Source organism: Sapajus apella, unplaced genomic scaffold, assembly GCF_009761245.1.
Source record: "Sapajus apella isolate SASKATOON/1434 unplaced genomic scaffold, GSC_monkey_1.0 scaffold134, whole genome shotgun sequence".
NCBI classification, from domain to species: domain Eukaryota; kingdom Metazoa; phylum Chordata; class Mammalia; order Primates; family Cebidae; genus Sapajus; species Sapajus apella.
In genome coordinates this window covers 3,153,324-3,175,651 of record NW_022437074.1, presented here as the reverse complement: position 1 = coordinate 3,175,651, position 22,328 = coordinate 3,153,324, and the positions used below count along the sequence as shown (strand labels likewise).

At 48.6% G+C, this 22,328-nt stretch overlaps 1 protein-coding gene across 3 annotated transcripts in view; it reads left to right on the top strand.

Moving 5' to 3' along the window:
• Positions 1-1,201: 1,201 nt before the first annotated feature.
• EDAR (ectodysplasin A receptor) overlaps positions 1,202-22,328 on the top strand; it is a 90,737-nt gene continuing 69,610 nt past the window's right edge. For all 3 annotated transcript variants that reach the window (XM_032262984.1, XM_032262982.1, XM_032262983.1), the window contains exon 1: positions 1,202-1,503. The gene's annotated coding sequence lies outside the window, so the exon portion shown is untranslated. The remainder of the gene's footprint in view (positions 1,504-22,328) is intronic.

Sequence of the window (22,328 nt, the reverse complement as noted above, 5' to 3'; positions counted from 1 at the left end):
TAATCTCTGTGGAGGCAGAATTAGTCTTTTACATTCAAGGTCCTTGCCCCAGACCCATACATTTCTGTCTCTTTCTCTCTTTGTCTTTCTCTTCTTTCCTTCCTTCCTTCCTTTCTTTCTTTCTTCCTTTCTTTCTCTCACTCTTTCATTTTTTTCTTTTTTGACACCTAGTCTTACTCTGTTGCCCAGCCTGGTGTGCAGTGGCACAATCTCAGCTCACTGCAACCTCTGCCTCCTTGGTTCAAGCGATTCTCCTGCCTCAGCCACCTAAGTACCTGAGATTACAGTCACATGTCACCATGACTGGCTAATTTTTGTATTTTTAGTAGAGATTGAGTTTCACCATGTTGGCCAGGCTGGTCTCGAACTCCTGACCTCAAGTGATCCATCTGCCTCAGCCTCCAAAAGTGCTGGGATTCCAGGTACGAGCCACCATGCCCGGACTGTTTCTTTCTTAACCTCTTACTTTCTCATGTTTGAGTTACCTTGTAGGTTTCCAAGGCAGAGGGGACCAGATGGAAAAGGAGAACACAGAAATCTAGCCTGGAGGAGCTGCTCTGTTTCTGTATTTATCTGTGTAGGTGTGAATGAGGGAGAAAATGACAAGAGAATTACATTATTTAAAGCTGTTTTTTCCCCCTGATCATTTTCTTTTTGAGAAATGATTGCCTAATACTGAAAGGCATGTCCTTTCAAAATGTTTGTGTTTCAAATGGCTTCCTAATTACCTAGTGATATGGGGGGTATGTATGGTTATCTGGAGTTATCTGCTAGTGGTGTGGGGTGTCCACGGAGAGGAAAGGAAGAGCAGTCTTGGTGACTCAAACCCTGAGGGATGTGTGGGGGCTGGGTAGGAATGTGAACAGACATGCTGGAAGCTGAATCCTCGCAGTGGCACCCATGTCTGTAGCCATCTCAGTGGGGGGGGGGGGTCCTTCTAAGAACAAGCTTTGATTAATGATATTTTAATGCTAGTTAGCTTTTTAGCACTCCCATGCCTAAAGGCTCTGAGAGAAGCAAGACTCCCACCCCTGCAAAAAAAAAAAAAAATCCATGGCTTTTATGCATTCCAACAGATCTCTTAAGGGGCAGATGTCCAGGGAGCCAGCTATGCCAGGGACCTATGGCAGCAGTGCTAAACGTGCCTGCTTCAGCCTCTCCAGTGCTGGGAGAGACCTCTAGATGGTGCAGGTGAGTTTGCAATGAGGGAAAGCCCCTCGGCAAGGGCTGAGTTTCCAAACTTGGAGACGGGACAGGGAGCAGTCAAGGAAGCATTCCCGGGAAGCCCTTTAAACGGAAAGGAAAGGAAGCGAGGCTGGTGGCAGAGAGGTGTGCCAGGTCCCAGGCAGCCCTGACGGCCTCTGGGGACATAGATTATCTGTTTCTGAGAGCGCTGCCAGGGTAGCCGCCTGTGAAGCCTGTCACCCAGAACTGGATGGTGCCCGGCTTTCTTCAGAGACCCATCCTCTTCTGGGACTGAAGGTGACCTCCAGCGGGAGCCAGGTAAGCCTTGGTCCTTTCCTCTGGTTTTCTAAACTCCTCAGCTGTGGCTGAGACCAAGGTGTCAGGGGCTGGGAGACAGGCTGGGTGCATTTTTGAAATGCATGTCATTTCTGGGTTGCGTTTGAACAAGCTTTACCGATTGCAGTATGTCTGCCCTACCAGTTCTAAGACCTGAGATTGTTCCTTTGTTTCCAGGAAAACATCAGAAACCCTGTTTTGCTGTTGTTTGCACAATTGGTTAGGGAGCTAAATTCTATGTGTGTTTCACAGGCTGTAAGATTTGGTCTACTAAAGCAACGGGTTCCTCCAGGGAGCATGAAAAGTAGTTTCAGGTTTGCCCTGTGCTGGCTTACTGGGGAAGGCAGGCACAGCTGGGACTCTAGCCGGGCTCTGTACCTGCCTCCAACCCTGCATACCCACTGTGCCCTAAGAGACCTTCCAAGTGGGGTCTCCAATCAAGTCTGAGATCTTCCATACCCTGGCTTCTGTGTTGATGGAGGAAGCAGGGAGAGGAAGAGAAGCAGGGGAGTGGGTACCTATTTGTGATGATTGAGGTTTTCATTTCCAGCCAAGAGGTTCCTCTCAACACTCTGACAGACAGTGGGGCAGTTTGGAATCCTAGACAGGAGCCGGCTCTGATTTCCAGCCTCCTCCGGCAGCAGCCAAACTTAGATGTCAGCTCAGCGAGAAGAGGGTGACTGAACAGGGAGGACAGCAGGCAAGGTCCCCACTGGGTTTCCCTGCCCATGTCGTGCTGAGTCAGCAGCAAGAGGGACAGTTAAAATCTACTAGCAGGGCAGATGCTGGTCAGTCGGGAATCCCACACAGCCAGGGGCACATGCATATGAGGAGACTTACGGAGAGACAGGAGCTCCACAGTCTTCTTCCCTGGTCCCCAGGCCACTGCTCTGTGGCTCTCAAGTGGCATTTTTGCGACACTTTCTAAGCAAGCATGAAACTGTAACAAAGAGGTGAAGAACCATAATAGACTGAAGGAGAAAAGGGATCCAGTCCTCTAAGATAGAATATTTCTTGCCTGGCTTGGTACTCTGAGGTTTCTAAGACATAGCCACCTAAAATGTTTAAAGATACGTTTTTACAGAGGCTACCAAAAAGACAGTGACTCTGGTCAAGGTTGGGAAATAAGCATTGGTTCCCATGATGTTCTCATGTACCCTTCATGGCTGGGAACGTTTGGGGGTCCTCGTGGTGATCAGCGGGGGTCTCTGCTGTACGCCTCCCCACCCCTAAATGGGCCAGGCTGTGCTGTGGGAGGATTAATTTGTGACAGCACAGTTGGAGGGTAATCTTGGAAAGACCGGTCTTTGGGAGGAATAAGTAAATAAAATTTTCCTGAAATGCTTGATTTTCACTCCCTGGCCACTACCTGGTTTCTCGCTTTTGTGAGCTGAACTTTCATGTTGTTGGGGATACATGTTTGTGACGTGCAGAAGTGCCAGGGGCTCGTCTCTGTTTCTCGGGTGTCGTGGTACCCTCATCCCTAGTCCAGTGTCTGCCATTGGGCGGCAGCCCGGCATTGCTCAGGAGTACAGACAGACCTGGTCCTACCCCATCTCCCGGAGCACAAAACCGACTTGCCTCTGTTAAACTGGGAGCCTCTTCTAGTCAAAGTTCCTCAGGTCCCATAGGCCCACAGTCGGAAGCTGGGTTACCTGACTCTCCTTTCTGGGTCCAGGTAAGTGCATTTTGTGGTTTCTGAAGAATAGAATTTATTCTCAAGGAAATGCCCAGGAAGCCAGCTTCAAAGACTCAAGCAAATCTGAAATTCAAATACAGGAGCTCTAAACAGGATGGTGTTTGGCAGACAGCCTTGCTGCTTAAGGGACTCAGCCCCTCAGCTGGGCTGTTTCCCCTCACACTCCTCCTAGCCTGTCTAGTTGCTGCCTACATGCCTCAATTATCCTGGATGACACCTGCCTGCTCATTTCTTTGATACTGTTTGAGGCTCTGCCTAGATATTCTACCCCAATAGTATCATTAATTAACTTACATTAAGCCCACTTAGCACATTAGATCAATTAGGAGACAAAAGCCCCAGCCAGCCCTGCCTGCGAGCATGCCGCCTCCATCTCAATGCCTACAATTCTGTTCTTACTGAATTTGTACATTGCAGGAAGGATTTTTTTTAAATCCCCAAGGTTACTATTTTCCTAAAAAATAAAGCAAGGAAATATAAGCTGATGCCCAGTCACTCAACCTTTGCTGTACATTTCTATAGCACTTTACAAAGCATTTTCATGAATGTCTTCTCTATTTTCCCAATAAGAAAATTGAGGCTCAGAGAGGTTCACTAACTTGCCCAAAGTCACACAGCTGAAAATGTTTACAGGAACACAAGAGCTGGTCTAGGTTAGCACTCAGAATGCCCAGGCCTTGGGCAGAGCCTATCACTTGTAATTGGAGGGGCTGAGAGCAGAGCCTGTGTCCTCTGCCTCCAACACTGGCACATTTGCCCCCACAAGGAGATGGTGCAATGACAACCACTAAGGATTATTAAATAAGGGTGGAGTGAGCAAACACTCCCCTTCCCGTATCTTAGTTTCCCAGGGTCGTGTCAGCCGCAAACACACATGCCCTGTCCTCAGAGGCGAGGGATCAAGAAGAAACAATCTCAGTTTTGTTCTTTGTGAACCCTCCTGATAAAGGTTTGGTAGTACAGGAGATATTAGAGCGTTTGTAGTTTTTATATAGTGAAAAACTGTCAAATATAGGCCATTGTAGGTGGTTCCATCTAAGGTAGTCTAGTAACTAAAACAAAATTTCAAAATGGCATTTGGGGCTCAGGCATCCCAACAGCCCATTGGCCCCTAAGAAAAATGAGCTCAACTGTATTTACTTTTTCATCATTTTCCTTAGAGTGTCATAAAACATTACTCAAGGATAGCTAACCCTGCACAGTCAAAGCTAAGGAAAAAGCTTTGCCCTGGCTCTTCCCGGAATTGGTCATTCATTAGGTCATGTATTCAGGGAGCCTACAACCTGAAGTGTCTTCAGTGATAGCACACCCCAAGCGCATCATGCACTCCATGAAAATACATCCAATGAATGAATGAATGAGTGAATGAGCTCCTTCATCCTTCTTGTCAGAGAAAGGTCACCAATTGTTCTAACCACACAGTAGGGAACAAGGGGTTTGCTCAAACATTAGCATACCCTAAGTCAATAAGCGAACAAATCCCAATTGGCAAGGCTACCATCTCTGGGGGCAGAGACACCTGTTATTTCTCAAATGCTAGGTGCTTGAGGATGGCAACACACTGTTTGGACCCCAGGAAGGAGCAAGCATATGTGGGTGAAGCTGGGGGCCCTGCCCCCTTGCCCAGATCTCCTTGCCCAGGCAACACTCTGGAAATGCCCATCATTTTATACACCTACATACACATGTAACCAACCAGGAGGCCTTTGTTTTCCATTTCTGACAAAACAGAGGACCATGGAAAACAGATGGGCCATAAGGAGACCCACAGAGGAAGATGCACCTGTGCCAAAAGCCCTGGCTGCACCACCCTGAGCTCATGCCAGCTCAACTCACTTCACAGTCAATCAGACCGACTGCTCCAAGCATAGCAGGAAGGCGCCTCCACTTGTGAGTCGGGATGAAATCAGCAATGAGGGCAGTAACAACCACAGTCACGTTACTCTTACTAACAGCCCTAAGGCCCAAGGTGCAGTGCGAAAGCCAAGCTTGTCAGTGGGCTTAAGGCTGACATTGTTAGCTGATACCATTCAACGGCTAGACACAGGCAACTAAAAGATGAGCACAGATACTGAGATAAGATACAGTATTAGTCTCCTGAAAATAAAAAAGAGTTGATTCTGCCAACAACGCCTTAATCCTGAGAGAAAGCGCTTTCTTAGGATAGAAGAAAGACATGCAAAACCAGACTGCAAGAAAAAATGAGGGGCATGCACTGTTTTGATGACTCTCAGATTGTTACCAAATCTCTTCTCTTAAAAATTCCATTTGCTGGGCCAGGCACGGTGGTGCACACCTGTAATCCCAGCACTTTGGGAGGCCGAGGCAGGCGGATCACACACAAGGCTGAGGTGAGGAATTCAAGACCAGCCTGGCCAACATGGTGAGACTCTGTCTCTACTAATATACAAAAACCAGCCGGACGTGGTAGTGCACACTTGTAATCTCAGCTACTCAGGGGAGGCAGGAGAATCAGTTGAACCTGGGAGGTGGATGTTGCAGTGAGCTGAGATCACGCCATTGCACTCCAACCTGGACAACAGAGTGAGACTCCATCTCAAAAAAAAAAAAAAAAACAGAAAACCTTCCATTTGCCGTATTTCCAATCCCATATTTGCACGGAATCCTGCATGCACAGGAGGAAGCAGGGAAGATTTCAAGTTGGCTTTAGCATACATTCATTCATTCAGCAAATGTTTTCTGTGTATCTGCTACATGCCGGGCACTATGCTGGGATGTAGTCACACAGTGGTCCCATGGGTGAGGAGAGAGAACATCCCTGCACTCACAGAGCTTAGATTCTGCTGCAGGGAGAGAAGCCATAATGGACAAATCCAGCTCTGTGAAAAAAAAAAAATCAGCAAGGCAGGCAGAAAGAAAGTGTCCAGGGTGGGAGTGAGGGCTTCTTGGGAAATGAAATAGTTGAGTAAAGACCTAGATGAAGTGAGGAAGTGAACCAGGACACCCGCAAGAAAGGACATCCTGGTGTGGGGTGAGCTGGAGACGTCCCCGCACCAGCAGGAAGGCCATGCTGCTGGAGCAGAGGGGAAGGAGGGAAGAACAGGAGGAGAGGAGAACCAGGAGAGTGAGCGGGCCATGGCAAGGGAGCTGGGCTCTCATTGAGCGTGAAGGGAAGACAAATAGAAGCCAAGTCAGGGCAGACGTTCAGCCATGGTGGCTCATACCCTGTGTTGTTCTGGGACAGTCAGTGCCACATCACCCCATCCCATGCCATGCCGGTTGCTGTATTCTGAGTATCCGCTCCTAAGGAGCTGGATCTCCAGGTAGCCTTTTCCTAGGAGGGCTGGCTTGACTGAGGTGCAGGGCAGGAAGGGCAGGCAGCAGGAGCGATGGCAGGAGAGGAATGATCTGTTTCCACCAACACCTGCTCGCTTGACCATTAACACATGCCAGAGGGATCCATTCTGAGAAAAATTATAAAGACCCTAACCTGAAACGCATGATTACACTTCCAAAAATCTGAAAGTAGATTATCAAGACTCAGCAAGTTGTATATAGAAAGAACACTTAGCAACAGACATCACCATTGCCCCCCTTGCAGCCCTGCTGGGGCATCCCAAACAGCCTCAAAGCCCCTGGCCAGCTGCACTCGCTTCCTCCTCACTTGGAGAGAGGGACACCTTCCAGCATCAGATGTGAGATGGGGTGGGGATGCAGCGGCTCCCTGACAGCCCAGTTGGCAAAATTGTTGGGGAACAGGTTCAGAGATCATGGATGCCCTGGGCCAGCATGCCACAGCTGTTCCTGTTGACTCCATATGGCCTTTGGAGTTGGGGAGAATCTGGTTTCCCTGACCTGTTCCTCATGGAGCAACCGATACCTGGAAAGTTTGATTTCCTTCCTCGTAACTGAACGATGGAGGCCAATTAGGAGGGAAGTCAGCCTGGAGGAACATACCTGTCTCTGAGAAGCCCAGGACAGTGAAAACAGACAGACAGATCATGGGACGGGGGAGCTGGAAGGGCAGGATTGTTGACTTGATGTCTGGTTGGGGTCTGGTGAATACAGGAAAGTGCAAGTCCATGGGGAATGCTCCAGTGGGATGCAGACGTCTGTTAGGTTGGCTGGTTTTATTTACCCAGTTAGATGTGGTTTTATGGTTTACAGTTTGGATTGAGGCTCTGTGTCCTTGTGTAATAAACATTACCTCTGGCCCAGAAAAATTCTAATCCTTAAAAATACTGAAATGCACTGAGCATCCCTAAAAGGTACTTTAAAGGAGTCCCAAGGTTCATTTTCTTTAAGATTTAGTCCTTAATAAAGACTCAAAATGGCCGTTCCTAAACCCTCCTGCCCTTAATGAAGAAGATAAATCAGAGTGTACACTTTGGGAATGTGTTTGTTGACATGATGCATCCTCTATAGAAAGCCTGTATCTCCAAGAAGCGTGGCCAAGGGAGGGCACTGACAGCTGAGTTTAGAGTGGGATTTGTAAGCAGCACAAAGTAATTGTGCATCAGTAGATTTGCAGAATGTGGTTTTCTGTTGATGGATTTCATTATGGGCAATAAAATCTCCAATAAGTATTATTTACATTCAGCAGAACTCTTTTTGAATTTTAGCTCCTTCTTAGATTTGGAGAGAGAGAGACCATCCCTGCACATGCAGCAAGCACCTGGCCTGTCTGGGTGGCCCCTGGAAGGGGCCAGTCCTTGTTCTGTGGCCACTGTGATCCCTGCCAATGTCCTAGTTTCCCACCAGCACTCACTAAAGTAATTTGGTGCCTCATTTTATGGGCAGAGGCAACCAAAACAAGGAGACGTAGGTGACTGGGGACACTTGGTTTTGAGTTAACTCTAAAAACCAGGAGACCAAACTTTCTTTAGAATTGCTGCCAGTTGGTTTCCAACTTGAGGTTTCCAGATGAAAATTATTATCCAAACAGACCACACACAGCACTCTGACTTGCCTTCTGTGTCTGGCGTGTGTGAGGGAAATGGCACTGGAGAATATTATCTTGATGATTATCAGAGTTGTTGCTTTTGAAGGCAAATATTTATTTTGCGAAGATTGCAAAATGAAGTACAGTTGAATGTTGAGCTCCTCCTTATGTTTACAGAATAAACAGAACTGATACACTGGCAAACACCAATGTCCCTAGTTCTCAAAGGACTGGCTGTGTGCCTCTCGTGGAGTCAGTTAAAGCAGGGGCCTCTGGAGATGCAGGCCTCTAGCAGCATGACAGCCTCCCACCAGGGAAGGTCTAAGGCTTCCACCCACCTCTCTGGGTTTCTATTCTGGAAACAGCTCTCCCAATGTGGGCTGGATGAGGTTTGAGGTGTGTGCTTTCCTGTTCACCCTGGAGCATTTCTTAGAGTGACTACTGCACTTGCCATAGGACAATGTGCTCTAGATCTTACTCAAGGCTTTGTGAGAAGATCTAATAGAAATAGAATACCTGGCTCCTATTCTCATGGCCTGAAACACTGAAAGAAGGAAATAGGAGATATAGCCAAATTGCACTGTGCTGTGATTGAGCTATTAAACATCTGTCCCTGCCATTGCACTGACTGTGCCCTCTTTGAGGATGGGGGCATTCCTCTGTTCATTCTGTCACCTAGCACAGTGGCTGGACACAGTAGGTATTCAATAAATGTTGAAGAAACCCACAATTATTGGGCATCTGTTACTTTCATAGTGTTTCCATCTTGCTTCATCTGCACAGCAGTCCTGTGAAATCGAGATAATCATCACTGCTTCACACATATGCAGAGTAAGGCTGGGAGAGGTGAGGTGGTGTGCCCGAGACCTCCATCCTGGTGAGTTCATGGACTTCACCTTGGTGTCTTTTCCATGGGCTCTTTCAGAAATGAGAGCTGGGATGATGTGGGCTGTTTCAAAGTAGCCTGAAGTCTAGCCTTGTATAACTATCTCTGGTGTGGAGACAGTATATATCAAGCAGGGATCTAGGTATAGACAGATGTGTAAAATGCTCATTATGACTGAGCTTCCCAGAAACACTTCAGCAGACAGCCCTGCTGGCTGGCCCCAGACCCTGGACAGGCGTTGTCTGGGCTGCAGGATGCTGGGAGCTAGAGCAGAAAATGGGAGCTTCTCTTTCTGTCCCCAAGGCCAAGAGCAGACCTAGCCAACCTTTCTTCTTACAACAGCAGTCACACCAGACCTAAGACGCGCCAGACAGCTTCAACTTCAGGAGCCTTTCTTCTTCACTGAAGTCAGGTGGGACTGGTCCTGGTGGGGTTGGACTGGCATGGGCTAGCCACCTGGGGCGGCTGCAGCTCAGGAAAGAATGCTGGCAGCAGGGTGGGGGGGAGCCCAGCCTCTGGTGGACACAGGCCCAAAGCCAACTCCTTCCTGTGCTAGTGGTGGAGCTTCAGATCAGCATCGCTGGGTAATTTCTGTCAGTTTCCAGAGGGAGGGTCACAGTACTTGCTTCATGGCAGTATTGTGTGGATTTCCGAGAGCCAAGACAGGCAGAGTGCTTAGAGCAAGCCGCGGCCATGCTAGAAGTCCTGCTCACGCTCCATATACACTGATGGGTCAGCCTCTGCCTGGCAGTCACTCTCCACAGTCAAGTCCATCAGAGGTCACTCTCTGCCCTTGGAGCAATCTATCAATTTGGCCAGGTTTCAAAACCCAATCAGGACCCTGCAGTTAAGGGGCAGCTACACAGGTTGGTGGGGGGACAGAGCAGGCTCTGCCAGCCCCCATGGAGTATGGTGACACGTTGGCCACCTCCCCACCAGTGACACCCTGACCCCACTCTGGCCATAGTGATTCAAGCTCATTTGTTCCCTCTGCTCAAAATGCTCTTGCCCAAGACCTCTGTGTGTCTTGCTCATTCCCTTCAGGTCTATGCTAATGCATCGTCCTATCAGAGAAACCCTCTCTGGCCCCATACTGTATAAAACAGCAGCTCCCATCCCCAAACTCCTATTTTACCTTTATCCATAACAGTGTCCACCTTATACATACACACACAATATCACATAGATATTATACATATGTAGATATTATATAGATAGATATCTATATAATATTATATATATAATTTGAACCTAGAACTTGGTAAGGAATAAGTATTAGTTTGAAATCACAACTTGCTGCTGAGGTGAGGAGCGGGATGTGCCCACCAGAGCGGGAGTGTCAGTTTCCTCCTGTGCTCTCCAGAGCCTCCCAAGGGGACTTTTGCTATCCTCACCTTCGCAGAGGTTTCGGTATGTGACTCACGTAGGCTTCCCTGAGATTCTCTCACTACAGAACTTTCCAGAATCAGTGAAGCAAACAAGGAAGAGAATGAAATAAGCTGGAGTTAAAGAACAACCAGGAGACCTTGAAATAGTAGCATATCAGGTTGAGAGCAGAGAAAGTGGTAACTTGCCTGCTGCCTCCTCCCAGCCCCCATGTCATCCAGTTGAACTTGACAATGGCTGATCTGTTAAGTGTGTGTCCATGATCACTGATACAGCAAGCTTGGGAGGTGAGGGTATCACACTGATTTTCAAATGAGGAAGCAGAGGCCAGGAGAGTCATGTGCCTGCCTCATCTCAGCCAGGATAATAGAGCCACAGCACCCCACTTCCCACTCCCTAGCTGTGATGCCAGGCATCCCCTACCCATGTGTCGCTGATCAGAGCCGGGCTGGCTGTCAGGGCCCAGCAGGAAGCTTGTCATGTTAGATGGCCAAGGTGAAGAAACTGTATTCAGTGGACCCATTCGGCTGGTGTTGTGCACCTCAGTGGCTCCTCCTCTGCTGGCTACTGCTGCCTGGACCTGCTGAAGCCCTCCTCTCCTCTGCAGTTCCTGCCGTCTGCATCCTTCATGATTAATCTGACCCTGGGTAGGGAGGCTGGAGGGGATTCTCTTCTCCACAGCCCTGCACCTCAGCAGCCTGGCTCAGGGTCTTCCAGCCCCCAGCCACCACCTGACATGCCCCTAGCTTACTGGCTTGCTTTCTCCAGGCCCCCCTTCAGTTGCTGGGGTATGCTGTGTGTGTGTGTGTGTGTGAGAGAGAGAGAGAGAGAGAGAGAGAGAGAGAGAGAGCTAGCGACAGCGAGACAGCAACAGAAGCTTGGGATGGGGCTTGGACCCGGCTGAGGGAAGTGGTGCCCCAGAGGCAACCCAAGGTCAGCCCCAACAGAGTGTTGGAGGAATAAGGTTCACCAAATGTAAGAGGCAAATCAGACTCTAAACTTCTCCAACCAGATGACACCTTTAATTCTGTATGTCGGGGCTCTAAGGTGCAAATTCTCCTTTTACTCAACAGCAAGAAAGATCTGTTCCTTGGGTGCGGGTCAAGTACTCTGGCAGTGGATGGAGAAACACAGTGAGAGGGAGGGACAGCCTTGGTGGCATCCTCAGATGGTTCCACATTTCCGGGTTTTCGGTGACTCTCGTTTTCCACAACACTGAACATTTTTGAAGCTGGCACTTTTCTGCTAACTGAGTAGATGCCTCATTGGAAATGGAATGTCTGCACTTTACACACCTCACCCCCTCCAGCCCTGCTGAGAACTCTCCTGGGTTAATGGCTTCCTTTTGGAAAGCTTTCAAATGGTCTTCGTCGGAGTTTATATTATCTGCTTCCCTCTGCTCTGTATGTGGATTATTTGCCTATTGGGTTTAATTTAGCCATATTTGCAGCTGTGCTAACAACTTCATTGGTGCCCTGCTGCTTTCAGAATGGATTTTCCCGTCTTTTCTCCAGCTTACCGATAGACTCTCTCCATACCGAAACCCAAGCAGAGCTGGGCATTGTCTGCAGGTGTTCTGCCTCGCTGTAGAACCCATTTTCTCTGACCAAACTTCACTGCATCTCAGGTTCTAACTAGGTCACTCTAATATTTTAATATCAATAGTTAAAATGAATTCTTTGTTAAAAATCACTGTTAAACAAGAAAAAACTTCTCCTTGGTGCTCTGAAGCTCAGCCTCCTTGGGAGGATTTGAGTGTTCCCTAAGTCCATGGCTCCCTTGGAGCTCTGCCCTCTAGAAATAAATCGTGAAACTCTTGAAGTGTCTAACAAATATGACAAACACGCAGATTAGCAAAGACAGGCAGAGGCTACCAAGTTCAATATTTTTGTTTCATTAATGAGCTTTTTGTACTTAATGGGAGACCTGACCACCTAATAAGATGGTGATTATTGGGAACCACAGAGATGTAATCAGATGTTCTAGACCTGGATGGTGTATTTTACCCCTTAAACACTTCCACGCCCTGCCTGGATCTTTTTCTGCTTCAGAGACCCATGATGGATTCCTAAAAGATATCTGCAGCTATTCCCAGTGAAGGCCATAACTCAGCAGATCCCGAACTTGGCATCACAGAGGTGGTACTTGTGCAACCTTGCCCTCTGGGGCCCTTTGCTGGTCTTCTTACCAGGGCTCTTCCCCCATGTCAGTGTCGTTTGTCGGGTTAAGGAAGAACAACTTTGAACTGCAGCCCTGTTCTATGGGATGAAGTTGTCTGGAGTCCCTCTACAAGAATAGAAGCTCCCTGAGGAGTATTATCTACATCCGCAGAGGCCGTAGATCCTGCCTGTAGATAAAAGAACAAGCAAGTGCCCATCTTTCTTTAGGGTGTCATTTACTATGATGTCTTGCAGTTGATGAAGGCTTTAAAAGTGTGTGAAACAGAAGTAGAACAAGAAAAGAGGACGTGGCTCTCAGCAGAAGCTGTCCTGAGATCACTGTGGGTCCTTCAGACACCGAGGCCTGTTTCCACCATCAGCTCTGAAGCCTTCTGTTCACTGGGGAATCTCTGGGACTTTGTCAGTATTTGAAACAACAGTGACTCCTAGTAAGAGCCAGGTCCCAGGAAGGAGGACATCTAGATGCCCCCAGTCCCTCCTCACATCTGGAAATAGTCTTCTAGTTCAGGAACACTCAGAAAGGGTGAGCTACTCACGGGGTGAGCTACTCAGGAGCTGAGCTGAGAGGCCACCAGATCTCTGGGCAGCACAGGCAGCACTGATGGGCCATGGGGTGGTCAGTCCTCCTGGCCAGGGGTGCAAGGCACATTGGCTCCCTTTAGGCTTATCCATCTGGGAAAATTCAGGCCCGGGGCTTGTGGGGGCCACCGGAATCATCAGTGCCTCCTTATCGGCGTCCTGATCACAGCACAGGTGTCTTTCTAAACGGGAGCTTGTTCTTTCCAAACAGGAAAGTCAGAGGTATTTGGGGCACTCTCAGACATCTCTTCATCTTAGCATTTGTCAGTGCTCACTGCGCACCCAGATCTGGCATTCCAATGCTAATCTCCAGTGAAAGGAACTCGTGCTCCTTGGAGAAGTGGCTGTTCCCAGGGCTGGGGCAGGGAAAACACAAGAGGAGCCTGGGACACCTTGTAGTGCCAGAAAGTAAGGCAGTCCTAGGGAAAGAAAAAGAAGAAAAAATTTTAAGTGGGAGTATGTCTAAGGGACACACAAACCAACTAAAAGAGCTCACAGTCACGAAAGCTGGGACAATTCAAGCAACAAAGTAAATCATGTAATATTGGATTATAATCCAGAGTTTAAAATGAATGCTGTGTGTTCACACTGGAAACGTATGGACGACGGACAAATACGTAACGAGAAGAGGCAGGTCTCCCCTGCAGAGGAACGCCCTTGAGGAGGGATGCGGTGCCCTTGAGGAGGTGGAGCAGATAGCTCCCTCCCTTAAGGGTACACTCTGCCTGGAGACTTCCTTCCAAGGAGAACTGGAAGGAGTCACTTCAGAGTGGGGAATCCTGCCAGTCTTGGCCTCATCCCTGTGATCAAGGCCAGTATCAGCAATCCTGAGGCATGCTGGTAGCATGGATCCTTCACATGAGAATGGCACGTTGCCTCTGTGGTCTTCCTCCCAAAACCCAAAGCGCCAGTTTGTCATGAAAAAAACATCTGACAACTCTCAATTGAGGAGGATTCCACAAAACACCTGGCCAGTGCTCCTCAAAACTGCTGAGTCATCAAAAACAAAGCAAGTCAGAAATTGTCTTCTTAGCCAAGAAGAGCCTAAGGAGACATGATGACTAAATGTAATGTGGGAACCTGGATGGGAGCCTGGGACAGAAAAAGAACCTTAGGAGAAAACTAAGGACATCTGAAGCTGTCCCATTTAAAATTTTTTTCTTTTTTTTCTTTCCCTACGACTTCAGTTAACAATAATGCATCAGTACCAGTGCATCACGCTCATGTAAGATCCTAAAAGGAAAGCTGGTGTGGGGTCCATGGGAACACTCTGTACTGTATTTGCAAATTTCTGCAAATCTAAAATTGTCCTAAAGCAGAAGAAATCCCTTGTCTAGACTCGGTCACCCCCCATTTGCCCTGCCCTTTCCAGCATCCACAGAACGCCATCCAGCAGTTAAGGGGTGGCTTTGACTTCTTGAGTTCGTTCAGGAGTGACCATGAGACATCATTATGCCACGCAGAGCCTGGCCGACAGTGCCACTTTTCTCTTGCTGGAATGATGTGTCCTCATGTCATTCCCTCTGACCACCACATGGCTCTGGCCAGGGGCTTCTGAAGTTTCTTAGTTCCCAGACCACACCCTTGCTCCCCTAGATCTATTTTAGGCTTGTTGGTGCCGGCCACCTCCCCGAAGCTGCTGTCCTGCCTCTAGTTCTGGGGTAGGAATGAGCTGAGCCTACAGTCCACCCACCCACCTCTTCTCACTCTGGCATCCATCTGGTCAACCAAGCTACCGTGAGTTGACCCAGGCTGGGGTCCCAGGATAAAGTAGATGCAGCTCTTGCTCTCATGTGCTGGCACTATCCATGTCTCCCCAGCCCATGTTCCAGCCCTCTTTCTAGTGCAGTGGGTGCTGACCTGCACCCATAAGCTCCCTTGCCCCTGGCCTCCAGATGGATTTGACCCATAGAAGACACGGGCGGGAGCCCAGGTGGAAGCATGGCAGCTGGCAGGGGATTTACCCTTCACCTTTCTGCCTGAGGCCACAGCTGCTATCCCTGTGTTCAGATCTTCTCTTTCCCTTGCCCCTTCCCGGACAGGCTAGACTGCAGCTCCTGAAGTGCTGCACCATCACTTGCTGCCCCCTGTACCCTGCACAGCACCCTCAGGTGCGGTCCCTGCTGCACTCACCCCGGGTGGCACTTGGGGCTGGGCTCAGTGGAAAAGCGGATTCCACAATGAGGCTGTGGTTTCCCAGGCCAGGTAGAAAGATGGTGCTCACTGAGGGAGCTTGCAGAATGGCTGCCTGGGTGGCTCGGGGGGTGATTAGCTCTTTCTTCTGAGTCCTGAATCTCCACCAGAGCCCTGCACACCTCAGGAAGGCTAGAGTCTGGGCGTGCAGATGCAAGTGTTGTAGGCAGGCCTGGTGAGGCAGCTCCAGGTGGTGGGAAGAGCTAGACCCCAGCTCTGCCACTTACTGGCTAGTTAAAGCTCCTTCTACCCTCTGTTTCATTTTCTTTATCTGTAAAATGGGAATAATAACTACTTTTCTTTCTTCCTTTTTATTTATTTATTTATTTTGAGACAGAGCCTCACTCTGTTGCCCAGGCTGAAGTGCAGTGGCATGATCTCAGCACACTGCAACCTCAGCCTCTGAGGTTCAAGCGATTCTCCTGCTTCAGCCTCCTGAGTAGCTGGGATTACAGGTGCCTGCCACCACTCCTGGCTAATTTTTGTATTTTTAGTAGAGATGGGATTTCACCCCGGTCAGGCTGGTCTCAAACTCCTGACCTCGTGATCCACCCTCCTCAGCCTCCCAAAGTGGTGGGATTACAGGCATGAGTCACCATGCCTGGCCATATCTACTTTTCATGGTGTAATCATTAAAATAATGTTCATAAACAGGGTACTATAGTGTCTAACACAAAATACATAGTCAATATGTGGCATTTCTATTTTTCTTATTATTTCTGTTTGGAGAATGAATGGACAGGATGGTCTTACTCTCCTGGAAGTGGAATGTTGAGACTTTTGTGAACAAAGATGATGCTTACAGCTCCGCATCATCTTAAAATGGATCAGAGCCTTGTGCTGAAAATCCTGTGTGCCTCATCTTGAATCCCGGGAAAAGCTGTTATTTACGTAAAACCAAAAGCCAGTGGTGCGTCCAAAAGTTGAAGGGCCTTTGAGAACTCTGATGATGTTTTCCTTATTGTGAAATGGAAGTCAAGCTTGTAGCTCCAACCAAAAAATTTCCAGGTTTTGTAGTCGGCGTAGAGGTTGGAACAAGCAGTGGTCACTATGTGTGGCATGGGTTCTCGGACACACGTTCCCTGGAAAGTCCATTTCTCCTCTGTTCTTCCAGAGGTAGTTAGCACCCTGGCAGGTGAGGGAAGAAGTCATTGAGGGTTCCAGGAGCCACGCTCACAGGCTGGAATGTCCATGGCAGCCAGGAAGGATTCTGCCAGGGTTCAGGCCCGCAGCGTCCTCAGGTGCCAGAAAGCATGGGGAAGCAGGAGAAATGAAGGCAGGAGGCAGCCAGCGCCGCACTGAGCCCAGAATTTCCAGGTCTCAGGGGATGATGGCGACCACTCCCTCAGCACCGTCCTCCTGCCCTAGCCAGCCCTCTGTGTCGGCTTCTAATGGCCTGTCTCACAAAATGCAGGGAAGTGGCACTATACACACCTGCCAAGGCCAGATGTGGTGGCTCACGCCTGTAATCCCAGCACCTTGGGAAGCCAAGGCAGGCAGATCACCTGAGGTTGGGAGTTCATGACCAGCCTGGCCAACATGGTGAAACTCTGTCTCTATTAAAAATACAAAAAAATTAGCGGGGCATGGTGGTGAGTGCCTGTAATCCCAGCTATCTGAAAGGCTGAGGCATGAGAATCACTTGAACCTGGGAGGCAGAGGTTGCGGTGAGCTCAGATTACACCACTGCACTCCAGCCTAGGTGACAAGAGTGAAACTCCATCTCCAAAAAAACCAAATAAATAAAATTAAATAAAATATATAAACACCTGCTGAGACCTCTTCCTAGGAAATTCCTTGATCTTGGAGTCCCAGCTGCCTTGTTCTGGGCATGCCCAGCTCAGAGAGCTCTAGAAGAAAGTTCAAGAAGGCAAAGAGGAGAATCCAGCTAGCCAAGGTTGGGGAGGGTAGAGGAAAAGTGAACATCCCTACCGGAGGTCTCCTGGTTCTCACCGGCTTCTGAGTCTCGGCATCTGCATGGGCTGTGAGCCATTGTTTTGTGACTGACAAATCAGATGAGGGTTGTTTGTTTATTTTTCAAATAGTCCCATCAAGTTCTCCAATCACAGCTGTAACTACAAAGCAAGCAGAGTGGGGAAGACACCCATCACTCTTGTGCAGACACTGGTTTTGCCAACACTTGGCGTGCAGAGCAAAGCACCAGCTTTGGAACCCAGGTTACCTACAGTCTCTTTGTCCCTAGGCTGCCTCGGCCCGTTGCAGCCTGACCCGGCCCTGCCCCGGCACTCCCACAGTGGGCAGGATTGGAAAGGGCAGTGCCTGGCACGTTGGCTCAAAAGCCAGCCAGGAGGGTTGGGCAGGCGCTCCAGGGCCTGAGAGGAAGGAGTGGGGACCACACCATGCAGTGCCCTGCCCCTGTGTTTTGATTTGGCTGTCATTGTCTGTGTTCAATCCTAAGCTTGTTGAGAACTGGGCCGGCATGGCTATTGAAGTTCTGTGGAACAGAAGTTGGTCTCACAGGGGTGTGGCTGAAACAGCAAAGGACTGGAAGGCGTATTAGTCATCTGTGCTGTGTAATAAATGACCCCAAAATGTGGCTGCTTAAAACAACAATCGTGACCAACCCGCAGCTTTTGAGGGTCAGGAATCAGGGAGCGACTCTGCTGGGTAGTTCTGGCTCAAGCTCCCTCCTGAGGCTGCAATCGGCTGGGCTGCAACATCTGCAGGCCAGGCCAGGCTGGAGGACCCATATTCGGAAGGGCTTGCATGTGGCTGTGGGGAGGAGGCCTCCGCCCCCCGCCACGGAAGCTCGCTACTGGCTGCTCCTGTGTTGCCCCTACGTGACTGAGCAGCAGCAGGGCAGAGCAGGAAGCTCAGTGCCTTTGGCGGCCTTATCTCTGTAATTGCGCCGTCCCTTCTGCCCCTCTTTCTGCTGGCTGGAAATGAGTCACTAAAATCCAGCCCATTCTCACAGGGAGAGGAATTAGGCTTTTGAAGGTGGTATCAAAGAATCTGTGTACGTGTTATAAACCGCAACACCTAACTTTTAATACCAACTCCTCTTGAACTTCTGTGTAACCTTGGGCAAATCATTTCAAATCTCTGGGCCTCAGTTTCTTCTTCCATAAAATGAGAGAGCTAATCCTACCCTTCCTTTTAGCCCGCACACCCTCACACCTTCATTCATTCTGGGAATTTATTTATAAACATTAATCGGCTCTCTGCTAGACTGCCTGAGGAGCTTCAAAAAGACGGATGCCCAGTTTTAAGTCTCCCCCGTGATACTGGTGTGCAGGAAGGATTGAGAGCCCTCCTTCCGGAGTCATAATCTGAAAATGTGTAGAGCACACAAAGTACCTGGGGGTCTTATTACAATGCAGATTTTGATACCGGAGGTCTCAGATATGGCCTGAAATTTTCCATTTCTAACTAGCTCCTGGGTAGTACAGTGCATCCCAGGGACCACACTTTGAAGAGCAAGTTTCTAGATGCTGGAAGAAAGGTGCAGAAATATGAAGATAATTCCCACCCTCACGGAGCAAGGAATCCAGCTGGAGACAGAAACATGTAGTCAGCACCCATGACCATCAGCCCCTGACCGCCTGCCCAGGATGTGGCCCAGACAGCTGGACTGAGTCGGAGGGGGTGAAGAATCTCCCAGTGAGCACAGTCCAGCCAGACCCTGTGATTTCCCCACCACCAGCATCAGGCCCCGCCCCCTCATCGCCACAGCAGGACACAGCATCAATCCAGATCCTTCTGTGATCTTTGGAAGTCTTCCACAAGTTAAGTTGTTTTGCCGAATGGTAGTTATTTTCACAGGGAAAAAAAAGAATTAGCAAATCTATCACTTGTATTTGTTCAGTCCAGTAGACTATTCCCCAGATTAAACATTTGTTTAATGAACCTGCTTTTATTGGCACCGAGAACAAACTAAAGTGTGTTTTCCAAACTTATCTTCATGACATGAAATTCTAGGCTTATGGAAATTCTAGTAAAATATATTTTAAAAGACTGCAAGTAACCATCGTCCCAGCTTTTATTCTTTCTGCCTTATGGTTTTCCTGTCTTCACCAAAGGGCCCTCTTCCTATCCCCTAAGCAGGAAGGAAGTATTCCCAGAAACTCAGGCCTTGGTCCCCTGCCCTGCCCTGGTTTTTCTCTCTCCCTGAGCCCAGTGCTATGTGGGGTGCCTGCACTCCTGTCCACCTCCCTTCCCAGCCAGGCTCCCGGGGCACCGTCCAGGGGCCCCAGCTCCCAGACCTCTGCTCAGTGTCCTGCCTGCCCAGCGCCTCAGTATAACCAAGGCGATGTCAGTCCTACTCACTTTATATGTCAGCCTCTGAAACAGACTCGTAGGTGAACTCTGAGCTCCCAGATTTTCTTCGTGCTAACCTTTACACACCATTTGCTGATTGATAGTCCTGAAATATTTCCTGCATCCTGTCACTGACTCCAAACATCTCATATCTCCTCATGTCCTAAAGAAGCTTCTTCAACTCAAATGCATACCACCTGGGGTTCTGCTAAAAATGCAGATTCTGACCCACTGGGCCTTGGGTAAGGCCTGTGATTTTCCAGGTCCCAGGTAGGGCCTGAGATTTTCCAGGTCCGAGGAGCTCCCAGGTGATGCTCTCCTCTCAGGGCAAACCTTGAGGAGCAAGTTTCTGCAAGATGAGGTTACACTACCCATCCATCATTCTCCACAGGGGAAGTGTCTTCTGAGCCATACTCATCATGTTGCCCAAGTAGCCAAGGTTCAGATGTCGCCAAAGCCTGTGCTGGGCCGGCTAGCCCCTCCAATAGCAATTTCCCCACTTTTCTTTAACTGTGTTTAAGGAAACATTTAAAGAAATCTGGGTCATATGTTCTTATGACCCAGGCTGAACTCTGGATTCTCCATGAAGTCTTCTCTAACTCAGTGATTCTTTCCCCCCTTTTGGGAACCCTGCACCAGTTCACTCTTCATTGCACACTGCCCTGCATTGTTATTAATATTTGGTTGTTTTTTTCACATGTTTCTGTCTTTACAGCTAGCTGCTGAGACCACCGGGACTGCAGCTCACATATCTTTCACTTTTTTTTGGTTTTTTTTGAGACAAAATTTCCCTCTTGTTGCTCAGGCTGGAGTGCAATGGCGCAGTCTTGGCTTGCCGCAACATCTGCTTCCCAAGTTCAAGCGATTCTCCTGCCTCAGCCTCCTGAGTAGCTGGGATTACAGGCATGCACCACCATGCCTGGCTAATTTTGTATTTTTAGTAGAAACGGGGTTTCTCCATGTTGGTCAGGATAGTCTCAAACTCCCAACCTCAGGTGATCCGCCTGCCTTGACTTCCCAAAGTGCTGGGATTACAGGTGTGAGCCACTGCACCCAGCCCCCACTTCTTTCTTATTTTTTTCAGCACGGAAATGGCACTTTGCCTTTAGTAAGCACTTAATAAATAACGTTTCTTTAAATGACTCGAAGTAAAATTTCTGTACCTAATAACAAATGAGTTTGAAAAATAGAGGGAATAAAAATGAAATTGAACAGAATGACCCCCATTTTACACCCCTCCCTGAATCGCATATAAAAGTCTGCTGCATGCCAACATCCTCACCGAGTCCTCGGGTCCGGGAACTGTATGACTTTGGAGGCCTGGCGTGGTGTCTGGCCCCATAAACACTAGACAAATGCATGATTCGTGAGTTCACTAATCATTCTCCTCTCACTGGAGATACAACCATCTGTACTTAGCCAGCACATCCATGGGTCGTACAGATCAATAGCAGCAAGAACAAGCCGACACTGGGTAATTTCAAATGAGGTATTAGAAAGACACACTCAAAGTGCGTATCTAAAAATAGGTAGGGCGGAGGTTGGAGCTGAGGGGAGAAAGAAAAGCAGAAGAAAAAAAGAAGGGAAAATGGTTGCCAAAGCCAGGGTTCAGCCTCTAGAGACAAGAGCAGCCATAGAGCAGAAGTGACTTCTTTCTTCATCAGCCTTGTTGAATCCAATTCTCAAGAAGCTAAAACCATGACTGTCACACAATGTAAACTGACTGTGCGTCAAGGACTCATTCAGCTGCTTAGTGAGGGGCCCCTTGAGGTGGCCTCGCTGATTCCAGGAGCATCTGAGGCACGGGATAAGTTAAGATAACAAAACTGCTTAAGGTCTCACAGAGCAATGAAATCTTATAACCTTTGGAGTTGTCTTTTTTATCAGGCTAAAATCTGCAAGCTAACGTGTAACCCTACAGTGACTGGGCTTTGGCCAAATAGTGCACAGAGGAGTGAAGTCCAAGTATATGCCCCTGGAGATGACATCATCTCAGGCAGGCCTGGGTCCCTGGAAAGCTGGTTTCCTTCCACATGACCTTATTTCCTAGTGTTGGATGGCTTTGTGTATCAGCATCAAGCTTTAACCCAAGGCTACCCAGAGTAAAGGGGCCAAATTCTGTGCAAAGCAGTGCGGAAGTAGGTGTCAGCTCACTTCTTCCTCAGTAGCTAGGAAGAAAAGAGATGACCCGATCACCATGCCTATGATCAGGAGGCGCCAGGGACAGACTGGTCACCCCCGTAGCCTTGGCTTGCCCTCTGAGCATGCCTACGACCCTTCTGCTCCAACTCTCGACAAGCCAGAATGTTTCTGTGGGCTCTGTGTTACCTCCTCCTAGTTAGAACGGCTGGGGAGAAACCTCCCCATAGTGAACACAAAATGCTACATCCTTGGTTTACAGTCAAAAGGATGCATGCACAATTTTTTTTAGGGGTGTATAATCGAAAAAAAAAAAGGGCTTGGAGACCTGTGAGCTAAACCATTCCATCTAAAATGTTGATGTGTGTCTGAGTCAGCTAGGAATCTAATTAAAATGCAGATTCTGATTTACTAGATCTAGGGGGCTGCATTTCCAGGTTCTGCATTTCCAACAGACTCTCAGTCAATGCTGATGCAGCTGGTATGTGGACCTCACTTTGAGAAGAGACAGTTTCCACTAAAGTGAGACCAATGACAGTTCCTTTCCCAGGTGGTTGCTGTGAA